This window comes from Vicugna pacos, chromosome 7 (assembly GCF_048564905.1).
Source record: "Vicugna pacos chromosome 7, VicPac4, whole genome shotgun sequence".
NCBI classification, from domain to species: Eukaryota; Metazoa; Chordata; class Mammalia; order Artiodactyla; family Camelidae; genus Vicugna; species Vicugna pacos.
The window spans coordinates 14,973,521-14,990,645 of record NC_132993.1 but is presented as its reverse complement, the minus strand read 5'-3'; the positions used below and the strand labels follow the sequence as shown (position 1 = coordinate 14,990,645).

The window sequence follows — 17,125 nt, the reverse complement described above, 5'->3', positions numbered from 1 at the left end:
ATCCTTCATTTGCCTAATCACTCATGTTTATCATCTCTCAGTGTTTTTAATCTTCACATGATCTTAAGCATTACATTATGAAGCCACCTGAACTCACAAACTATAGAACCAAACAAAACCACATGAAGATATGCAGGTACTAGGATATGGAAGGGTTAAGATTGACACACATCATCCTGGGAGCATAGATGTGAGTGATAAGGTGTAGAAAAATAGGCATGCGGTCACTTCCCATGTATCATCCCAAGAAAACTTTGGTTAAGTGTATCAAACATGCAGAAAAAAATAGAGGAATAATATAATGAACACTTATGTACCCTTATCCCAGCTTGGCAAGTTCTTGGTATTTTTTCCATAATTGGTATCTATTCTTTAAAAAAAAATACAGGAAGAGTTTAACTCCTGTGTGATTCCCTTCCCTATCCTATTTCCATCTGTCCATTCCAAGACATAATCTCATCCATATTTTCTCTTTTTCATTCCAAAACTATTATTATTCTGCTGCATGTTTGTATTGATAAACAATTTATGTTTAGTTTGTATTTATATTGATACATTTTAAATAAGTCAAGAAAATAGAGAACTTTTATAATTTCATTAAAATATGCATTTTATTGTGGGATACCATCCCCTCCTCATGAGGCAGACATAGACTAGTGATGGAGGAAATCCAAAGGCCTATTTTGGGTTGTGGCTAAGGCTGTGTGTTTCAGGCAAGTTCCATTAACTCTCTGAATTGCAGAATTTCAGGGGAAAAAAGTAGAGAAAATATGTACTTCTTGAGGCTTTGTGAAGTCTATATAAGGTATGGTACGCAGAAGTATATGGGAAGCTATACAATGTTTTCAGTATAAAATATTTTTACTCTGTTTCTTCTCATCTCTTGATCCTTTGATACAACTATTAATTTCTTAGTGTATCAAGAGGCTAGGTAGTTCTTAACAGTTCTGTAAAATTGCCTGAGTTCATTAAATACATTCTGAAAGACTATTTCTAGGCCATTGGGAACCCTACCTATTATGGACTGGTAAATGATCATAGAGAAATACAGTGAGATATATATGTCCAATTAAATGTTAAACCATTAAACTCAGTGTTAACAATATTTTGCAGAATGAAAGAGACCTTAGAGATTATCTAATTAGGTAGTCTAATTTAACACACAAGAATAAAATACAGAGTCAGAGGTGACTTGTTTTAGTCACATGTGGAGACTTTTAAGCAGAAAATAAACATAGGTTGAGTTGTGATACCTCTTCCATTTAAAGTATTATTATTATTATTATTATTTTTGTTACTCATGTTTCCAGTGTTAAAAGAGAACGAAGCCTTTCTCTATGATATGATTAATGCTGAAACTGACACTACTAGAGCAAAATCCTGATGGGAGATTCTCTCCTCTCCTGAAGATGAGCCAGGCACTTGTTCACACAGCTATTTAATATAAATATGGACTTCTCTATCAACTGTGTGACTCTTCCTCATTGTCATAAGCTGTTGACTGCATGTGCATCAGTGGCAGAGTTTCCAGTGATTATGCTGTTGTTTTTCCTCTTAGATCAGGGCCTAGACTAATTTGCTCATTCTGGAGGAGTGAAGATGCTGGCAGATCAGATGCTGCCAGCAGCTATCTGTCAGGCTGGAGATGCAGGGGATGCTCAGCGACAGGGCTGGGGCTCGGGCAGCTACTTCAGCTGCTATTCACTCTGGAGTTCAGGGCATGTGTCTCACACTACCTGTCTTTCAAAGAAGTCAGCTTCCTATATGGAAAGATCTGTAAATCCCAAAGAATCCAAAGGTGAAAGGGAGCAGTACACATTATAATTGTGTTTGATTCTTCAATCTGCACCAGAATAGGAAGCTCACTCTTATTTATTCCACCCATTCCCCCTGGGCACATCCAAATTGCTTGAGTTTCAGCTACACACACTTATGCCAGACAGAAACACCACTCATCTGCTGTAAAAGCACTCACAGCGTATCAGTTTATCTTGCAGCACTGATGTTGGTGTGTTTTAGTGCTTGGTGTTCCCAGACCAGAATCTAAATGATCTGGGTTACAGTCCTGGCTCTGTGATGGGTTGGCTACGTGACCTTAGGCAAATACTTTCTGCCTGGACCTCAGCTTTTTCCATTGCAAAATTAAGTGGTTGCTTAGGTAATTGCTGAAGTTTCTTTTAGCTTTGATTCTAAGATTTCTAAGTAGGCAATTATAATTGCAGCCACAATGTATTGAACACACACTTCTGACTGGACACTAGTCCAAATCATTTACATGGATTAAATAATTTACTTCTCAAAACAGCCCTTTGATGAAGTAAGTGTTGCCATTGATTCATAAAGGAATGGCTAATCTCTTCCAGATCGTATTAGTAAGGGCAGAGCTGATACTCAAACCTATTTATACCTGATATCGGAGTCAGAGCATTAAGGAACCTTGAAAAGAATTCTAATGGTCCTGTAGACCTGGACCTCAAAAAACCCAGGTTGTCCTAGCATTAACTCCTTATGTCTAGAATTTCCATGGTATTTCTGTAATTTCTGTACAATCGGCGTTCCTCTCCCACAACAACATGGTGTTGAGCATGGACTCCTTGGAGTTTTAGAGGCACTTTTATGATTTCCTTAGAAGTTTTATATAAAAATAAAATAGTTTTCCTCTAATCCCTGCCCTGTGAACATCTCAGTTTGGAATGCTATCTATAAATTAACTGAGAAAGTGGATTTAAAATTAATCTTATAGTTACATACACTTACATATTTATAATCTGCTATATAAGGTCAATCCCTGTTGATTTTTAATTATTAGAAGCATAAAATGCATGAGATACTAGAATAAATATTTCAAAATAATTACCAGCTTTTTTTGAGGAAGGATTGGCCAATAAGTATTATCTATTCCTTATGTTTTTGCTTTCTGCTAAGAAGAGAAAGGGGGTCAAAGTTGTTGGAAAGAAATGGCAGGGTTTAGGGGCAAATTTTAGAGTGGCCTCTAGTTTCTTAATGAGCACAAACCATTTACTTCAACTCATCATTGGCTTCTCCATTTGCAAAGATAGTAAATGATACCTACCTCACCTGCACAAAAATACAACAATATACAGAGTCATAAAGTACCCTAACAGTGTACCTCTCCTTGATTATATTAATGGCCTTCTCATCAGACTCCATATCACCAGGATCTCTTCCTCTGTTTGTTTATTGATGTCAAAATGATCATTATGATTATGTTACTTTTTTCAGCTTGAAACATTCAATTATTCCACTTTGCCAAGAGAAGCAAATTCAAATTTTTCAGCTTGGCATACAAGACCTGTCCCAGTCGAACTGGGGTGTCCCTTTTCTGTCTTGTGTGTCCTCATGTGATAACCTCACACTCCCCTTCTTTGCTGCCTCACTACATGCCCTACGTAGTCAAATAAAGCTTTCAAGGTGGCCAACTCAAGGTAGAATCTATGATCTCTCTGCTTTTGCATGATATGTTCTATCTGCCTGCAATTCTCCTCTTATCTTTCCAGCCAACACGCACTCCTCATCTTTCAAGATCTTACTGAATTTTCACGTCCCCTAAGAGCCCAGACTCTGCCTTTCCCCAGCTAGCCACTTTTTGCTTCCCACTCTTAAGGCACGTGGTGTTGGGTCACCTACTACACTGCATTCATTCTGGTTGTTAGTTTACTCCACCAGATTGTGGAAGCCAGAACTGGATCTTGTTCACACATTGTCTCCTGCTCTCTGGTGAAGTGTGATAAATTGCAGCAGACAATCCATCAACATCATCTTAATGTTCATTTTTTCCTGACTCTCCAGACATGTTAAAGATTTTTCCAGAGTTTAGATATCTTTTATTCAAAATAGCAGTATGGTTAAAAAAAAAAGTTGAACCTATAAGATATGAAAAACAAATGAGATTTTCAGAGCATATATCGTGGAAAGCCCTTATATACAATGAACATATCATGTGAATGCAGTTGAAGAATGTAATACATAGCCTGTCATTGTTGTGAATTCAAATTGATAAAAACAACTGAATTTACATGAAAACAAATATATTACATAAAACTATAAATTTATAGTGACTTAAACATAACACATACATTTTCCTAATAACTCTCACGCTGAAAATCGGAATTTTCAATGCACTTACTTTCTTAAAATGCCAAAAAAGTGTGTTGTTAGAATTTGGTAGAAAGTAATTTACCAGAAACCCATATTGAGCTTAAGGTAGGCATGTGGATTTTTGCATCACTTGAAAACCTGAAGGCAAAAACAATTCAGCAGCTCCTCTGAAGACTTTTGTACTGTCTTCTGCTTCCTTTTGTTTTGCATATATTTTCAAATATGTCTGCCAGGTCTGTATATTGAGTATTTCGTACTCTTTGGTAAATAATCTTTATTCCATCAAAGTTAACAGTATTTTCCCAGCACAGTCTAGACTACGATGGAATAATTTTCCATCTTTAGTCACAATGATTTGCCCTGCCTGTGTCACACAGATTGGATTGTTGCAACATCACCAGCCAGTCATTTGCAGCCTGGCATATGCCACCAACACCAAGAGCTTAGTATTATAGTAAATTGTCCTTCAGAGTTTTCCATGGAGTGCTTTTAAGTGAACATGATAATTAAAAAGAAAATTTGAACAATTCTATCGTTTGGACATCTTTGTTCAGATTTCAATATAAACAAGCTTTAGCTGTCCTTTGTATCACCCGATGCCATTGTTTTTATATCATTAATGATCATATTATCAGGAATTAGAAATAGGATAGATGTTAACGTCCCTATGTAGAAATTGGAGAAAATAATTCTGAGAGAAGGCACTGGATGACCTATGATCTCTGAGGGCATCTTTGTGTATATAAAACAAGAACCAAATGCCTGCCCCCAAATCTCTAGTGCTAAATGTCTAAACTGAGTGACACTGGTTCTTCTGCATAACTTCATTAGCCCTAGACCTTTCTCCCTTCTCCACCAAGTGTGCAGGTCCATCACAAATTATTTATTTATATTCTTTACATTTTTCCTCTCATTTCTTTCCTCACTGTTTCTTGCTATTTTCAGGACCTACCTCAAGATATATTACCTTGTAATGTTTTAAGCATCTTCTTACCAGGCTCTTTGCTTCCAAACTACTAACTCCTCCTATACAACACTCCATTTTCCTGCCTGGGTAATCTTTCTTTATCATAAATCTGACTGTGATGCTTTGCTTACTAGGCAATTTCCTGTGACTCCAAGAGGCTATACCCTTTAGAATAGAACAATGAGTCATCCTGATTAGCCTGACTTAACTTCTCCAGCTTCTGCGCTAACCATTCCCTGCCCCTTGCAAACTTCAATCCAGCAGTGCTGCCCCCTGATGGTTATTTTAATGAATGCTCAAGTGTGTTTTAAAGGCTGGTCACCAAGTATTTTGATCTCTGAAATAACTTCCCTATTGTCCCCTGACTCATTCTTGAAGGGACAATTTGTGAATATTAAATTTTTGTTTTATATCTCCCCTCACACACACTCCTGCCACAGATATGGTGTTTAAATATTTATATGCCATACAATAATTCTTGTGTGAGTGCAAGAGTCACTGAGGTCAAGAAATTTTTTGTGAACATAAAGGAAGAAATTGTACTTTGGTATGTGTAACAAACGAATCCAATCTTGCATAGAAGACTTTTAGATTAGATAGAAAATAATGGATTTAAGTTTGTTTTGTGTTTTGCTTCTAAGTTGCTTAAGTATCTAAATGAACTTTATTCAGCTAGCTTAAATTTAATAACAAAATCACATGGACTATCCAACTTAAAAGTGTTCTCTGCATAGTACAAGTTTCTTTTAAAAATCAGTTATTTTGGTAACTGTATCTAAAATGTCTACTTTACTTAAAAGAGGTGGATAGTATGCTTAATTTTCTAATATCTGCCAGGTAGCAAACCGCTGGCAGTAATTATTGTTTTTTCTACTTTACTGATACAGATGTTCATAGACGCACTAAAGTAGAAGTGTCAGTTCAGCCCTTTTCTTGTTTATTAATTCTAGCAGTATTGTGTTATGGTCAGATCACAGTTTTCTTACAGGAACTTTCTTAGGGCTCTTTGCATTTTACAAGGGCTAATTAAGGCACATTAGATCATATGATGCATAAATCCTCCTAATCAGAACATTCACAAACTTCAAATGTCTCAATCCACTGCCAGCAAATAAATGAGGATACTGCTCTCAGTCTTTCCTCATTGTTGCATCCCAACTTCCATGAAGATACTTCACTATTAGTAGTGACAATGCAACTATTTGACCCACATTTCTAGTGATGAGACCAATCTCTCTCTTTCTGTCTGTGTTTCTTTCTGCCTGTTGGTCTCCCTCCCTCCCTCCCTGTACATACACACACATTGACATCCATGTTTGTATATACACAAACACATATATCTTAATTGGTTTATTATTATTTCTATTAAAAAAAAATCTATGACACTTCAGATCCTATCACATATGCCTGGAGAACACTTACCTGAAAGGAAGAGAGAAAAGATGGAGCCCAGGGAGGAGGGGAAAGGATGTGGATGCTTAGAACTTAACCTAACCTTTAGACTTAAGGAAGGTAGGTAAAGGGTTCCTCAGGGCTTTTTAGGGTAGAATATAAGGAAATGCTCAAGGAGGAATCGAGTGTCATAAAGGAAATAGGAGAGAACTCTAATAGATAGCTTATTTTTGCATAAAGCAAAATCAGTTTTCTACTTGATCATCCTTTGTGATTAACATCTTTAAGACATAGTATATATACTTGAGGAGCCCCAGGAGAGCATGATGGAATTGCTCATATGGGTTGAAGAAATGGGAGGCAGTATTTCGCAAACAGCACACATGCGACTTTTAAGGACGCACATACATAAAATTATAAAAACACTGCCTTGAACCAGAATGTTGAGCACATTTAACATGTATCACAATATTATCCTTGGCTCTTCTGTGATGGCCTTTTATTCCCTTGAATATATCAGTTTAGTGATACTCATGCTGCTGCATTTCTGATGGACAGATGGAAGAACCACAGAGGAGATGGGTTTATCTGCTGCTTCCTTGCGTGTGTCTTTGTGACCCTGGCCAAGTTGGGACACTGTGATTAATATGAGATACAGATGTCAGCTGTGCAATCTGTCTGACTCTGGCTGGCTGACAGGATCATTTGGCTGTGCAGGTGACAGTTTTCATTTGCTTGGGCTTGTGTAAGTACCTCCCTCCTCCCTGGGAAGGAGAGGGTCTCTCTGTGGCTGTTCAAGGATGATAGTCATTCACCAGACTCTAAAGATGTAGAGGCCAGAGATCAAGCAATTGCTTATGGGATTTTTTTTTTGTAATGCAATTATTTTTTGTAATGCAATTAAAGTGAAGGTTTAATGAAGACTTGTTAAATCTGTATAGACACATATGAACCTTCTTCTACTTTCACTCCAAATAACTAATTTCCAAATGAGAGGAATAATTCATGTGATTTATTTAAAATGGATACAGATTTGGTTTCCAATCCTGTATATGCCACTTATAAGCTGTGTGCCTTTACAGCAAGTTAAATATAGCTTTCTGAACCTCACATCCAAATAGGAATGACAGTGACTATCTGATACACCTTTGAGATGACTAAAGTGGGATCATGCACAATAAGTCATATGGCTTTCAGTGGGTCCTTAATAAGTGTTGATTATCCATGTCTCTTTTCTCTACTCCTTTCTTAGATTGTGTAAAGAACAGAAATATGTGTTCAAATAAAAACTAACAGCAACAACAACAATAATAAAAAGACTTTATTATGAGCCCATACTGGGCTTGTGCTTTGTATATATTATATTGTTTAATTTTCCCAATAACACTATGAGGTAGATAATATTATTATCCCCATCCTATATATAAGGAGACTTAACATAAAGTGGTAGATTGAAATCCCGTTTTATCTGTGTGCTCTTGTTTGCTCTAAAGCTGATGCTGGTTATGCTGCCCTATATTAAGGCCACATTTCTAACGTTAAATAACTAGTTAAAAACTGTTTAAAATTTAGCTGTTACTCTCTCAAACACCTGGGCATGCATGAGAGTGAAAAGACCCCCGTGATCATGAGCACAAGTACACAGCTGTTGACTAACCCTGCAGTTACAAACCAGAGGCATCAAGCATCGGCGTTGCTTCCATTCTCAGTAGAAATCTGAGAGTTTCTTAAAGATGAGACTCAGTCACTGATTTGCCAGACAGTAATCCAGTTTGTTCACAGACATAAAGTACTTCGCATTAGGTTCTGGCATCTCATCCCCTAGAAAACGGCATGATTGCCCTTGAAGCCAGGCCCTGGTGCCACACTCGCCTAACTCTTCAATGTGATCACCTCAAAAGAGCTTTTCATTTCAGGAAAGTCTGAAAAGTTGGAGGCTGGTTAAAAAACAACCAAAAAAATCTTCTGCAGTCCTTAGCTACCTCTGTTGTATTTATTCCTTCCCGCTGACCTCTCTCATGAACCAACAGGATTCTCCTACTCCAGAGTCAGCCACTCCCATTGTTTGTCTTTCTCTCCTAAGCCCCCAAATCTCTATTTGCTGTACATCCTGGCCCTTGAGTTACCACCTCTGCATAGCAAATCTGTGCTAAAGCAAACGTAATTCCAGGCCTAATTGTGCCACCAACTGTCTCTGATTTCTCTCTCTGTCTCTGTTCTCAGTGTCCTCAGATATAATACCAAGGTATCTAATGGAATTATTCCTAAGACCAAGTCTGATGTATTCTATTATCCCAGCCCTCTACACAGCTTCCACAATTAACCTCCCTCTTCAAGTCATCTGACGCTGTCCTCATCAATTCTCTGTCCCCATCTCAGTTGCCACTGCCTACCTCTCTTACTAATAAAGGCTTTTCTTTCTCTGTAAAAGTTTCCTGTTTAAAAAAAAATCTTTGTGACATTCTATTTTCAGTTTCTCCACATAACTCTCTGATTTGCCTATGGTGTTTAAGCTTCTGTGATATTTGGAAAATTCTAGAAACTAAATATTCAAGTATTGGCTATGAGATGATACAAGAAGTCTAAGTGATCAAAAAAATTTTGACTCATCCTACCTAACTGTGGTTATGCCTAAAACCCAGTGAGCAGATAGCTCATCAGTAATGGTAATACCTATAAGGGAATAGTGCTTTAAGGAGTCCTACTTCTCATTAGATCATTAGTACAATATGGGTGGCGATTTATAATATGAAGGAGCAGTTTAGGATGCTGAAGTTCAGGAAGCAGAAATGAAATCCCCATCATCAAAACTATCTCTGGAGATTTTACAATCTGCATAGCATATTGAATATATAGGTATCTTTTTTCTTTTAGTTATGACTGTAGTGTAATGAGAAAACCACAACACTAGTCATCAAAAAATCCGGGCTCCCTGCAGACTCTGCTTGCCTTGTTCTAGCTATGTGACTTGAGGCAGTTTGAGGCAATAAATTCAGTAAGTGTTTTTAATGCCTATCATGTATGAGAAGCATGCTAGGTACTGCCAAAGACATAAAGAGACGCTAACACAATCCTTTCCCTCAGAGCTTTTACATTAAATTGGAAGGAAGGAACTCCCATACCAGTCCTGTGATGGTTAGAATGCATCATTTCAAAGATACCTTCTAGCATCTTCAATCAGTTCTCCAATCTAAGAGGTGAAATGTAGAGAGAGAAAAATGTTCCCTCTTCTTACATTTTAATTTTTTTAATCATTTTTGAATTTTTTTCTTTCTTTGTGTTTTTTTTTTTTTGGTCTATGTTTTTCTTGTTATATTATCAGAGAAGTCAAGAGTTCTGTAAGAGATAGATAATTTCATACTAGAAATAGTCCCTGACAGTCCTCCTAATCCCACCCAACTATCTTTCTTCTGTGTTATTATTGACCACAGGGAGGTTTCATGTGAAGAAATGTGTGGTGTACCTAACACCCATCCTCATGCCTAGAAAAAGCTTGTGTCCCTGGTCACCTATATTATCTTATTTGTAGAGGCAGACCATTGGCCTTGTTGATCAGGATAGGTGGGAACCCAGACTTTTTCCTCATCTAATTCTGCAGACAAGGAGTCAATTAAGCAAACACTCCACATGCCAGTGGGTGAAACCAACAGAACTGAGAGCGTTTTCAGTATCACCACTGCTGAAAACGCGGTTAAAAGTAGCAGCTAATCCCTCCCTTCTCAGTTACTTTCTGACACCTTATTTTAAAAAGATTGGAACCTTGAAACAGTGTTAATTCTGAAAGTGCCACTCTGACTTCCAAAATTGTATACTTTCTCTCTTCTTAAATTATACAACTTTAAAGAAAGAAGCACGTGTTAAACAGACACACTGAGGATTGTAGCGGCAGGAGTTGGTTGTAGAGAAAAACTGCCTTGCCTCCAAGCCAAGAAGTTGGCCCTCAATCCTCCTGAGAAAAGAAATTAGAGAACATTCTTCTCACTTTCATCTCCAGCCTCTGAAACTATACTTGGTGAGAAGTGAGATTTGCCAGAAAACAGACACCTCCTCAGATTATGCCATGACTTTTCCTGCCTGGTGAAAATCTACATCCCTCCCAGCACAGTTACACCCTTGGAAGGAAGACTCACAAAGGCAGCCATCTGTCAGGGAAATAGATGCCTTGTGTTTACTCTGAAACTGCCTCCTTCCAGACTTGCCCTTGAGATGGTTCCCAGTCTGGAACGTACTGCAGTTTGCTGCCATGTGGCTGCACTCAGATTACACTTCACGTGAACTTATATGTCAAAGTCTGGCATGATAAACGCCCATGATTTTATGCTCACCTTGAAAGGATTTGAATCCTGGTCCTGCACTGACTATCAAGTTGCACTTTATTATTTAGCCATTCTGAGCCTCAGTTTTCTCATATGTAAAACGAAAATCAGAATGCTCATTTGTTAGAATGATCGTTAGAATTTGATGATATGCTGTATGTGAAGTGACTTGCACCTTAACTAGCAAATAGTTCGCACTTATTAAATGTCATTTATTCCAGGCATTCTGTTGATGCCAGTGTCTGGAAGGATCAAGGGTATTAAAGAAGGCAGAACTGGTACACTAATCTCAGGCTCTAGGATAATAGGAAGCAGTTAGAAAATACAATCTCCCCAGGCCTTCCCTTTGCTAACTCATAGAACCAGAACCTTGGGGATGCATAAGGCCAACCTCAGAGATGAAGATAATTTATCATGTAGTGTCAGCTCTTCCATTTCTGTTTAACAGCACAGGCTGGTTGAGAAATTCTCCACATTGGCAGTGTCGATTCCCATGAGGCCATACCACTTGGCAGAGCTCCCTGGGCTACTAGGCCACTGAATTTATCTTAAGAAAATCTCTGGGAGCTTGTTGATTTAGAGGGAGTCCACATTGTTCCAGCAACAAATCAGCTATCAGAATGGTGTTCTGTTCTACATAGTTAAATCATTTAATTCCATAAATTACCAGGTATTCACTGTGCATTCTTTCCAGTGGTGAGATGGTAGAATAGCATAGATGGAGTTCTAGTGAACTTTTAATTGGCTGATGATAACTCCTGAATTGTTTCAAATGGGACAGTTACATCCCAGTGACATGATGTGCAGAGACGTCTAGTGGAGTGTCAAGTGGTACTCTAGCCGAACGGGTGACAAGAGGTAAAGGAAGCACTTGGAAGATGAATGTGATAATTGCTTTCAAGATATTGCCATTTAAAGGCTTGATGCATTTGCCATTAGGCACAGAAGAATTCTCTCCTATGTAAAAAAAAAAAAAAGGATTTCTTCATTTTCTTAGGAAAATAAATAATCACCAGATTTAGTCTTTTCAAATTAAATGTTTCGGTTGGTGTCAGACAGCCGGCACCTGAGGAAGGCCAACATGACTGCATATGATGGCTTCAAATAGCACAGATAAATCTAGAATTTTCACTCACAAAAAGCAGTATGATCCCTCTGGCTCTTACAATTGGTTGTGTTCATATTCTAAATTAAAACGTATTGCACACTAGCATCCTTTGATCTCTATGGAGCCCACTCACATTTCCTTTCTCTGTTATCTTCCTTGATCCCCATCCTTCTGTTACCTACCCACCTTTCTGCCTCCCTGTGCAGCCTCCTGCTCTCTCACATCTTGACCTATTCTGTTCATGTCTTTGAATGCACGTAGGGGTTAGTAAGTTCATTAGAACGTGTGTTTGTTAGGGTATCTCTGTGGGTTTATATACTTGTGCACGTATTTATCTATACATAAGTGGACTTAAGAAATATCCTATATGGATAGCAGCCTTATTTCTCAAATCCTTTTCTCTCTTAACCACATGTTTCTGGCATTGTTCCATATCAGGTGGAAGAGTAATTCCTCTCCCTCTTAAGGTTTAGGTTGTTTTTTTTGTTTGTTTGTTTGTTTGTTTTTTACCTTAGGTGCTTTTTATATTTTTCTGATGTTTTTTGACTTACAGTGTTGTATTGTACAGCATAGTGATTCCGTTACACATATATATACATATTCTTTTTCATAATCTTTTTTTTATTACAGGTTATTACAAGCCATTGAAGATAGTTCCCTGTGCTCTACAGTGAGACCTTGTTGTTTATCTATTCTGTACATAGAAGTTTGCATCGGCCAATCTCAAACTCAGTTTATCCCTCCCTCCCCTTCTCCCCACTGGTAACCATTAGTTTGTTTTCTATATTTATGAATCTCTTTCTGTTTTGTAAATAAGTTTGTTTGTGTCATTGTTTTTAGATTCCGCATATAAATGATACCATATGATGTTTGTCTTTCTTTGACTGACTTCCTTCACTTTGTATGATACTGTCTAGGTCCATCCATGTTGCTACAAAGACATTATTTCATTACTTTTTATGGCTGAGTAGTATTCCACTGTGTGTGTGTGTGTGTGTGTGTGTGTGTGTGTGTACACGTACACACCGCATCTTTATCCATTCATCTGCCAGGGGACGTTTAGGTTGCTTCCATGTCTTGGCTCTTATAAAAAGTGCTGCTATGAACATTGAGGTGCATGTGTCTTTTTGGATTAGCATTTTCTCCAGATATATGCCTAGGAATGGGATTGCTGGATCATATGGTAACTCTATTTTTAGAGTTTTAAGGAACCTCCATATTGTTCTGCATAATGGCTGCACCAGTTTACATTCCTACCAACAATATAGAAGAGTTCCTTTTTTTCCACATCTTCTCCAGAATTTATTATTTGTAGACATTTTGATGATAGCATTACTGGTGTGAGATGATACCTCATTGTAGTTTTGATTTGCATTTCTCTAATAGTTAGTCATGTTGAGCATCTTTTCATGTGCTTGTTGACTGTCTTCTTTGGAGAAATGTCTATTTAGATCTTCTGCCAGTTTTTTGATTGGGTTGTTTGTGTTTTTGATACTGAGCTGTGTGAGTTGCTTTTATATTTTGGAAGTTAATTACTTGGTGGTCACATAGTTTGCAAATATTTTCTCCCATTCCATAGGTTGTCTTTTCATTTTGTTAATGGTTTCCTTTGCTGTGCAAAAGCTTTTAAGTTCAAAAAGGTCCTATTTGCTTATTTTTGTTTTTATTTCTATTACTCTAGAAGATAGATCCAAAACAATATTGTTGCGATTTATGTCAGAGTGTTCTGCCTATGTTTTCCTCTAGGAGTTTCATAGTATCCAGTATCCAGTCTTACATTTAGGTCTTTAATTCATTTTGAGTTTATGTTTATATATGGTGCTAGAGAATGTTCTAATTCCATTCTTCTACATGTAACTGTCCAGTTTTCTCAGCACCACTTATTGAAGAGACTGTCTTTTTTCCATTGTTTATTCTTTGCATAGTTCACTTCTCCTGGATTTGGACCAAGGTGCTTCCTTCCTCTTTACTCTTATCTATCTCCTTAGTAAAGTAAGCAATGGGAAGAGCAGCCACACATTTGGGGTCAAAGAGCCATCTGAATTTTGATTTCAATAATTGTTTTCAGGACGGCAGAAATTCTGTGTCACAGATGTATCAATTCTGGTATTACAACATAGAACAGAGAGGAAAGAAACATCATCACTTCCTCCACCATGAAACAAAGTAGCACAGACCCCTGGGGGTGAGCTGGATTTTGAGAAGTCATTGTTCCACTCCAGCTTTTCCAACCAAAAGGCAGCTCTATACCCTTAGTCCTGTTGTTTCATGGAGCTGGTGACACTCAGCAAGCACCCTGAAACTACCTTTAATTCTATGAGAATATAATATAATACTCTAATTCTTAAGTTGTTTGAATGTTTCTAGTAATATGAAGTCTATTATTACCCAAAATAAAAGAGAAAGAATAACACTATGCTATCTAAAAACTTGAATTGAGTGCCTATCATGTACCAGGCATTTTAATGTACTTTTTCTTCTTGATATTCACTCTTTATAACCATTCTGCATGGTGGTATTACTTCTGAAAGTTAGCACGGTTAAGTGACTTCTCTTATGCTCTCTACCTATTAAGTGGCAGAGCAAGAATAATAGCTGTAACCCTTCTATAGAAGCTAGGAGTACAGTGTGTATGAAAGTGCATTTCTTGTAGCTTTCTTCCCTTCACATGCCTTAGTAACATGTTAGTTATTTTTCAACTTTTATTCTCAAATTAGGACTCTTAGCTCCTGGAATTCAAGATCTATGTAAAATTCAACTGGATATCAAATATAGTATATAAGTCATAGTAGGTACATAATAAAAATGCATTGATATGGACTCTTTCTCAGTTTCTTAAAGAATGCTTCATATCTCTGCTTTCTTTTCTTCTCTTTTTAATTGACTTTCTTCTCTCACTTCTTATTGCTGTATAATCTCCTCTCCTTAGCTCAGTGGGCCAGAATTTGCTTAAATGTATGACGTTAGTAAAATTTTCAGTTATGTTTATGGAAAGCATCAAATACATTGAAGCAAAATGACTACAAGTTAAAACAAGTAACTATTGGGAATAAGTTCTTTTTTGTTCCTCTGAAAAAACCTCCCTATAAAATAAAGTGTATGAATAATAAAAATTATGCTGATAAAACTTGTTCAATATATAAAGTATTTCTAGAATTACAATTTATGTCTAGGGAACAGAGCTTTAAATTCTGGCTACTTACATGCCCTTTATAAAATGCCTACTCTCTGCCAGAATATGTGCTTGGGTCAGAATATAGAGAGCAAAGCTATGGTTTCTACCTTCAAGCAAATTAAGGTTGAATGACCTTCATTTGGAAGGATTAGGTATGTACTGTCTGGAAGTGTGAACCAACTATTGAATCCTCATGTGAGAAGTGCTATGATAGAGGTTATGCTAGTATTTTGGAAGAACAGAATGGTATCTAATTGAGACCTTGAGTCAAAGAAGTTTTCCTAGAGGATTTGGCACATGAAAGGAGTTTTAAAGAAACAACACTGGTAGTTGGTTCCATAGAAAAGGGAGAGAGAAAAGGAAGTTAACAATTGGATAATTCTCAAGGCTCATTCTTCCATAATTTACAGAGTTAGACTTAATTCAATTTGTTCTTTTTCCAAATTAGCTTCTTTAAAGACATTCACAAACTATTTCTATTACTATTTTTGTTTTCTAATTTGGAAGACTATGAATGAATTCACAGTATAACTTTTCAAAATCTTAGCCCAACATCCTAATTCTCTTCAGTTAAATGAAATATTGAAGTAGGTTCTGAATTTGTAATGTCTTAATTTTTGACATTTTTTATTAAATAAAGTTCAGCTGTCATGCAGTCTGAACCAGTTTAATAAAGCTTTTTACCTTAGTGAATATCCATTACTCCCTTTATTGAAAAGATAAGATTCGTAATTATCATGCCAGCTATTGAAAATAGATTCTCTATGTTAATTGAAAATAATTTCTTCTCTAAAAATGGGTAGCCATGGTTCCTGAAGTTTACATATCCCGTACAATTGCTCCGAAATGCATTCTTCACAATTAGAACACAAGTGTACCCCAGCTCGACTCATCCCAAATACTGTTACAAATTAGTGTATTCCAGATTAATATGATATTGAAGTACATATAAACTTTTGTTATTGCACTGTAACAGAATTTAGATTTATAATCTTTGAAGTGGAAAACCAGCAAAGAAAATTTGCAACAACTTTATCTAGTTTAACAGCATGACAAGTCTAATTAGAGCCTAAACAGCCATATTAATGGGGAGCCTGGGGTTAGATGAAGGATATGGAAAAGCGAAGAAAGCAGAAAAATGAAGTAAGAATTGATCCCTTTGGCTGCAGATGTCCAGATCCTGAGAGATGAGCTCATATAGGATCTTCATGTCTGTTGAAACACTCAACATATTTTACCATTTTGCCTAATATCAGCTTGGGTCTTTATGTTCTACTATCAGCTGTATGTATGAACTTGGGTTGGGTCATTTCTTTTTTTTTTTTAATGTAAATGCATTGTGTGATCTCTTAAATCTCTTCCTCTGTCATGTATTTAATTCTAATAGGTATCTTCTGTGTAAAAGATGATTGGACAGAATCTATAAAGTGCTAAGCTGCTAACAGGAAGTGAGCCGTAAACTCTGGCAGGTGAAATAACTCTTTCAAGACATTGGGAATTTTTCTTTATGCCTTAAAAATGTGCAGAGGTGGCAAATAGTTTTCTAATTGTATGCCATGTTTGTGGTACTGGTTACCCAGAACACTGTGTTGGGTCAGCTGTAATGTGCAGTCACTAAACTTAAATGTCTGCATGAAGCACAGACTTGGAAGAGGAGGAGCTAAATGGGCCTCATATCATTAAACAGCCTTTTCCCCAAGTGCCTCACAAAAGCAAAGTCAGAGCCTCACAGGACTCCCATGTGGATAAAGAACCACCAAATATGAAATCAAAATCAAAGATCAATTAACACACAAGGAAACAAGTTACATGAGCAAAACAGCATTCACAGAATTTCACATATTAGAATTACCAGCTGCAGCATACAAAGCACCTGTGTATGAAATGTAAGAGTAACTGTCTCAGGGGTAGCACTGCTACCCCTTCTATCTAGCACTGCTGGTGGGGAAGTCTTTTCATTCTAGGATCCAGTAATAGGAAGTCTATCAGGTAAAAGAAACACTATTTAATATCAGCATTAACATTTCACAGTGTTTATTTTGTTTTCC

General features: G+C 37.0%; 1 protein-coding gene across 6 annotated transcripts in view; it reads left to right on the top strand.

The window, feature by feature from the left end:
* Positions 1-17,125, top strand: part of CHRM2 (cholinergic receptor muscarinic 2) — a 456,984-nt gene that overhangs the window by 215,056 nt on the left and 224,803 nt on the right. Inside the window, exons 3-4 of one of the 6 annotated variants that reach the window (XM_072964384.1) lie at positions 12,533-12,664; positions 16,465-16,546. The exons of the other annotated variants lie outside the window; for them this stretch is intronic. The gene's annotated coding sequence lies outside the window, so the exon portion shown is untranslated. The remainder of the gene's footprint in view (positions 1-12,532; positions 12,665-16,464; positions 16,547-17,125) is intronic. 6 annotated transcript variants of the gene reach the window in all.